Raw genomic sequence first — 6103 nt, 5'->3', positions numbered from 1 at the left:
CCCCAAAAACAATAGATGCTTCCTCCACTGTGACTTTGTTTCTCAACTGCCATGTCCTTGATATGCTAATTCCCTTAATCCTCACTCCATCACTTCAACACTACCTCCAACCACCCTAGTTCAAACTACTTGTACGCTCTTTTTGTTCTCATTACCAGATTCAAACTACTGGACAAGCATCTCACCATTGCAATTCAAATTACTGGTCCAACGATCCCCACCATTACAGATTTCCATCATCTATGGATTTTCGTTTTGTGATTTTCAGAGAATTGGGATGCACTTTTGAAAACACTCCAGTGAATTGATAGAAAACACATTGTGCAAATTGCAATCAGTTTAATGATGATGGGAGATGTCGCAGCTGAATTCAGGAGGTACCTATCAAGCCAACAATTTGTTTCCGATGACGTTGAGCTCCTTGAGTTTAACATTATCTGAACATAACTTTTCATCCAGCTGTCTAGCAGTTTCCTAGGTAAAGTCCAAAAGTTCAGGAATGTTTCTAATTTGGAATGATTGGTAAGCTCCTTTTATTGAAGAGAATACAACTTTACCAGGAGCATCTCAGATAAGCTTTCAACTATTGTAGGCATTTTAAGTTACTCTGGAAACAATCAAATGAAATTGGTAATTCCTAGATTGATTAACCAACCTTGCTCAAAATCTTAAAATCTGTGCTCCATTTATCTAAACCGGTTTGTTTGCTTTCTTCATTAAGTTACCTGCTTGGTGCCAAGTTTTCCCTTCCTCATTGTACAGAGTAGTTTGGACTTGAGTACCTAAATATATACTGGAAATAAACTGTGGAAATTAACATGAGAGGATGAAAAAAGTGATCATCTCTAAATAATGAAGTAAGTAAAAGCTTTTGTGACTACCTTGGAAAATGTAAGGAAATATAAGCTCCACTTAAGCTGTCTGTAACAATAAGTAGGGAGTGACGCTGTGTAACAACTTGGGTGACGTATGAGCTGATTATTGCCAGGGTAATGTATGAAAGCTCTTAGGGGCAAAATAATAAATGTTTCAGCCAGACAGGATGGACCTTATCTATTAAGAGTTTGAATTTGTAATTGGATAAGGCAGCAGTTTGCCTAACTATACTCTATATTGTAAATTTATGTTCAACAGTATCTTGTATTTTTATTACTTATTCATTATGGGATGTGGGTGTCGCTAGCTAAGCCAGCATTTATTGCCGATCCCTAGTTGCCCTTGAGAAGGTGGTGATGAGCTGCCTTCTTGAACTGCTGCAGTCCCTGAGGTGTAGGTACACCCACAGTGCAGTTAGGGAGGGAATTCCATGATTTTGACAATGAAGGTATGGTGATATGTTTCCAAGTCAGGATGGTGAGTGACTTGGAGGGAGACTTACAAGTAATGGTGTTCCCAGGTATCTGCTGTTCTCAGGTTTCTGGACTCCTGTATCCTTATTACAAGCTGAGTACTTGGTGAAATATGTCTGAGGCTCCCTTGCACAGTGAACTAGGGGAAATGCAGGGGAAAAATGAATTAAAATGATTGTAGGGATGACTTGCAGTGGACTGAAAAGCTTGAGAATGTAGATATTAAGAAAGAGGATGTGCTGGAGCTTTTGGAAAGCATCAAGTTGATTAAGTCACCGGGACCGGAAGAGATGTACCCCAGGCTATTGTGGGAAGCGAGGGAGAAGATTGCTGAGCCCCTGGCAATGACCTTTGCATCATCAGTAAGGATGGGAGAGGTTCCAGAGGATTGGAGTGTTGCGGATGTTATTCCCTTATTCAAGAAAGGGAGTAGGGATAGCCCAGAAAATTATAGGCCAGTGAGTCTTACTTCAGTGGTTGGTAAGTTGATGGAGAAGATCCTGAGAGGCAGGATTTATGAACATTTGTAAAGGAATAGTATGATTAGGAATAGTCAGCATGGCTTTGTCAAAGGCATGTCATGCCTTACGAGCCTGATTGAATTTTAACATAGAAACATAGAAAACAGGTGCAGGAGTAGGCCATTCGGCCCTTCGAGCCTGCACCACCATTCAGTATGATCATGGCTGATCATCCAACTCAGAACCCTGTACCTGCTTTCTCTCCATACCCCCTGATCCCTTTAGCCACACGGGCCATATCTAACTCCCTCTTAAATATAGCCAACGAATTGGCTATATTTTTTGAGGATGTGACTAAACACATTGATGAAGGTAGAGCCGTAGATGTAGCGTATATGGATTTTAGCAAGGCATTTGATAAAGTACCCCATGCAAGGCTTATTGAGAAAGTAAGGAGGCATGGGATCCAAGGGGACGCTGGGACCCCTACACTTTGTGATTTTTATAAATGACCTGGATGAGGAAGTGGAGGGATGGGTTAGTAAATTTTCTGATGATACAAAGTTTGGGGGTGTTATGGATAGTGTGGAGGGCTGTCAGAGGTTACAGTGGGACAAGTGGCAGATGGAGTTCAACCCAGATAAGTGTGAGGTGGTTCATTTTGGTAGGTCAAATATGATGGCAGAATATTAGCATTAATGGTCAGACTCTTGGCAGTGTGGAGCATCAGAGGGATCTTGGGGTCCGAGTCCATAGGTTGACTCTGTGGTCAAGAAGGCATACGATGCATTGGCCTTCATCAATCATGGGATTGAATTTAAGAGCCCAGAGGTAATGTTGCAGCTATATAGGACCCTGGTCAGATCCCACCTGGAGTACTGTGCTCAATTCTGGTTGCCTCACTATAAGAAAGATGCAGAAAAGATTTACAGGGATGTTGCCTGAATTGGGGAGCATGCCTTATGAGAATAGGTTGAGTGAACTCGGCCATTTCTCTTTGGAGAGACGGAGGATGAGAGGTGACCTGATTGATGTATATAAGATGACGAGAGGCATTGATCGTGTGCATAGTCAGAGGTTTTTCCTCAGGGCTGAAATGGCTGCCACAAGAGGGCACAGTTTTAAGGTGCTTGGACGTAGGTACTGAGGAGATGTCAGGGGTAAGTTTTTTACATAGAGAGAGTGGTGAGAGCGTGGAATGGGCTGCCGGAAGTGGTGGTGGAGGCGGAAATGATAGGTTCTTTTAAGAGACTCCTGGATGACTACATGGAGCTTAGAAAAATAGAGGGCAATGGGTAAAGCCTAGGTTGTTCTAAGGTAGGGACGTGTTTAGCTCAACTTTGTGGACTGAAGGGCCTGTATTGTGCTGTATGTTCTCTATGTTTCTAAAATGGTGATCCCATATGAGAGGCTGTCTCTGGTTTCATTGTCTTAATCTTCCTTTCTAAAATAATTTTAAAATTGGAATAGGATAGGCATCGTACTTAGAATTGTCCTGACATTCCAGTCAAGATAGAATCAATGAACAGTGATTTCTCAGGCGACACCTTGCAGATAGTCCATGGGACTATTTATTTCCATTCTTTTATCTTAAGTGTTTTTCTGTAACTGTTAGAGCCCGTAACATACAGTTTGGAGATCGATTTCAGGAGACAAGTAGCCTCAAGACAAAGCTTAGAGAGCCGATGATCAACTCCATTTCGGCGATTAAAATGTCAATTAATTACCAATTGAAACATTGAGGTGAATGTGGAAGGCGAGCTAGTAGTCAATACCAACTACCTTCCTCTTGCTGCTGCTAAATAAGCTGTTTGTGTGCGGCCACCTATCGCTCAATGCTGCCAGATAAGATGTCTGAGGGTCTATTGATCACTGTTTTCGTGTCTGTGTGTGATGAACTATCTCCTTCACTCCACTGTCTCTGGGTTTGTATGTTCTCCCTTTTCCCCGAGGCTGTTACTGATGTTCTACAATTTATGGATTGGACTGGACTCTCTTCAGTTTTGTCTTTTATATTCTATATTTTCACCTGTTCTTTCTTGTTCCACTCTGAGCGATTTAAATTTGGCGAGATTTTTCGCCCATTTGTTTTTCTGCGTGTGTGGTTGGGGACGGGGTTTGGTGCTTTTGATTCAGTGATGCAATGTAATTTGGGGAAATTTTTTAATATTTTTTGTGCAGGAAGGAGTTTTTGCTTTTCTTTGAATGACTTCCATGGTTTTCTCTATTTTGTGGCTATCTGGAGAAAACAAATTTGAGTCGTATACTGGAAAGGTACTTTGATAATAAATGAACTTCGAACCTTTTTTGAACCTTTGAATGTTGGTATCATGTACAATTTTCATGTATGTGTGTTAGACTGAACGATGGACAGGAATTTTTGCCTGTGATTTTGTCAACCAAACTATAATTATTCTTTCTAGATGGCTTCATCTCTCAAATTGTAGAAAATTGTTCCTATTTACTCAAATACTTATCTCTTCAGGAAAGCCTGGACTACAGTTGGAAGCAAGTTCTATGTGAGGTGGTTGTAATGAAGTAAGAATAAGTTTTCCAAAATTGCTGCAGAATTTAACCACTGACCTTAATTGGGGCTCCGGAATGGAACACAGAACCTGTTTGACAGGCTCTCGAAGGCTTTTTGTGAAAGAAACTTGTTATACCAGCATAAAGCCTACATGAGTTCCAAATGTAAGCGGTAACACAAATGGGAGGACACGCATGAAACCAATAGACATTTGATTGACTAAAAGATAACTTCATAAGAGGATGGTACAAGCAGACATGTCACTGATGGAAAAATGTAGGCAGATTGTGCAACAGTGGAATATGCTTGCAACTATAAAACTTTCTCTTCTCCCACCTTGCTTTCCAAAAGCCATCTACCAGAAAAAAGACAAAGCATTGAGGAGAAAAGGAGAGAGAAAAATCAACATGAAGAAAATAGCAACGTGGAAAGTATAGTGCCAAAGTATTATTTTGAGCTAAACCTGAACTCGCTTAAAAGAAAAGTGTCAGAGAGAGTTTTTATAAAATATTATTTGAAGTAAAAAAGCAACTATGCCAGCATTCTGTCCAATATTATTCTATTGAAGGATGGACAAAGAGTCAACCTGCTTGTGGAAAGCAGATGTCTTTTAAATATTGTAATGAAATTACCCAAGCTCACTTTAGCAGTAATTCTGTTTTTAATCATAACCAGCTGGGCTCCAGATTTCAGAAACCTCGCAGCTGAAAGCAAATAAGTGTCACATCCATGAGGTAAGCGAGATTACAGCTCTGCTTGTGGGCCAGAAGTTGAAGTGTTTTATCCGGACTCTGCAAATAACACAGTAAATACACATGACATCAATTGCCTTCTCCACAGTCCATAAAATCTTCCTCACCATCATGCTCCCAAAATACAATCATTATTGGTTTCTTCCTCTGTTTGCCTCTCCATCTTTCCTGCCTCCCCCACATGCAGATTCAGACATCTTCTTTGCCAGCCTATCGATCACTTTTCCCCATTCCAATCTTCATCAGTCAAAATTAAAATGTTGTCACATTAATGGGGTTATAGTGATTAAATCTCCTGGATCTGGTGACCGATTCCCTAGGGTTTAAAGGAAGTGTGCATGTTGGCTGTTATCAAATAAATTTACAGATTCTGAAGATATCAGAGAGGATTGTAAAATCACTGTCCAGAAAAGAGAGAGACAGAAAGCAGAAAAATAAAGATAGTTAGCCTAACATCTCTCATTGTGAAAATACTGGAACTCGTGAGTTAACGTGGCTTTATGAAAAAAATTGGGTCGGACTAATGTTGCATTTTCTTTTGGAGCAGGCGTGGCTGAGGGAAGACCAGACAAAAGTGAATGACATTACGAAAGGCATAGAGGGTAGAAAGTTGATGTTTTTACCCCAGGATTGAAATGGCTGATTCAAGAAGGCATGCATTTAAGATAAAAAGTGCTAAGTTCGAAGGAGATTTGTGGGGCTTCATATTTACGCAGAATGGTGGATGCCTGAAATTTGTTCTGAGGGATGGTGGTAGAAACAAATACAATAGGTTCTAGGATAGGTACACGTGTATGCAGAGAATGAAGGAACACAGATCATGTGTACACAGAAAGGGTTGGGTGTCATTAGCGTAATATTTCAGCACAACATTATGGCTGAAGAAACTTTTCCTATCATGTTCTGTTCTCTGATTTGTATTTCATGAATTTGAGTTTCTTTATGGTATAACTGACAAAATGGTAAAGCAGCGAGCCCGGTGATGTTGTGTATTTGCATCCCCAGAAATCATTC

General features: G+C 40.5%; 1 protein-coding gene across 1 annotated transcript in view; it reads left to right on the top strand.

Annotated features, from left to right (window-relative positions):
- Positions 1-745: 745 nt before the first annotated feature.
- LOC140739190 (phospholipid-transporting ATPase VB-like) overlaps positions 746-6103 on the top strand; it is a 293630-nt gene continuing 288272 nt past the window's right edge. The window contains exon 1 of the mRNA XM_073067239.1: positions 746-857. The gene's annotated coding sequence lies outside the window, so the exon portion shown is untranslated. The remainder of the gene's footprint in view (positions 858-6103) is intronic.

Source organism: Hemitrygon akajei, chromosome 15 (assembly GCF_048418815.1).
Source record: "Hemitrygon akajei chromosome 15, sHemAka1.3, whole genome shotgun sequence".
Lineage (NCBI taxonomy): Eukaryota > Metazoa > Chordata > Chondrichthyes > Myliobatiformes > Dasyatidae > Hemitrygon > Hemitrygon akajei.
This window is presented reverse-complemented; position numbering and strand designations above follow the sequence as displayed.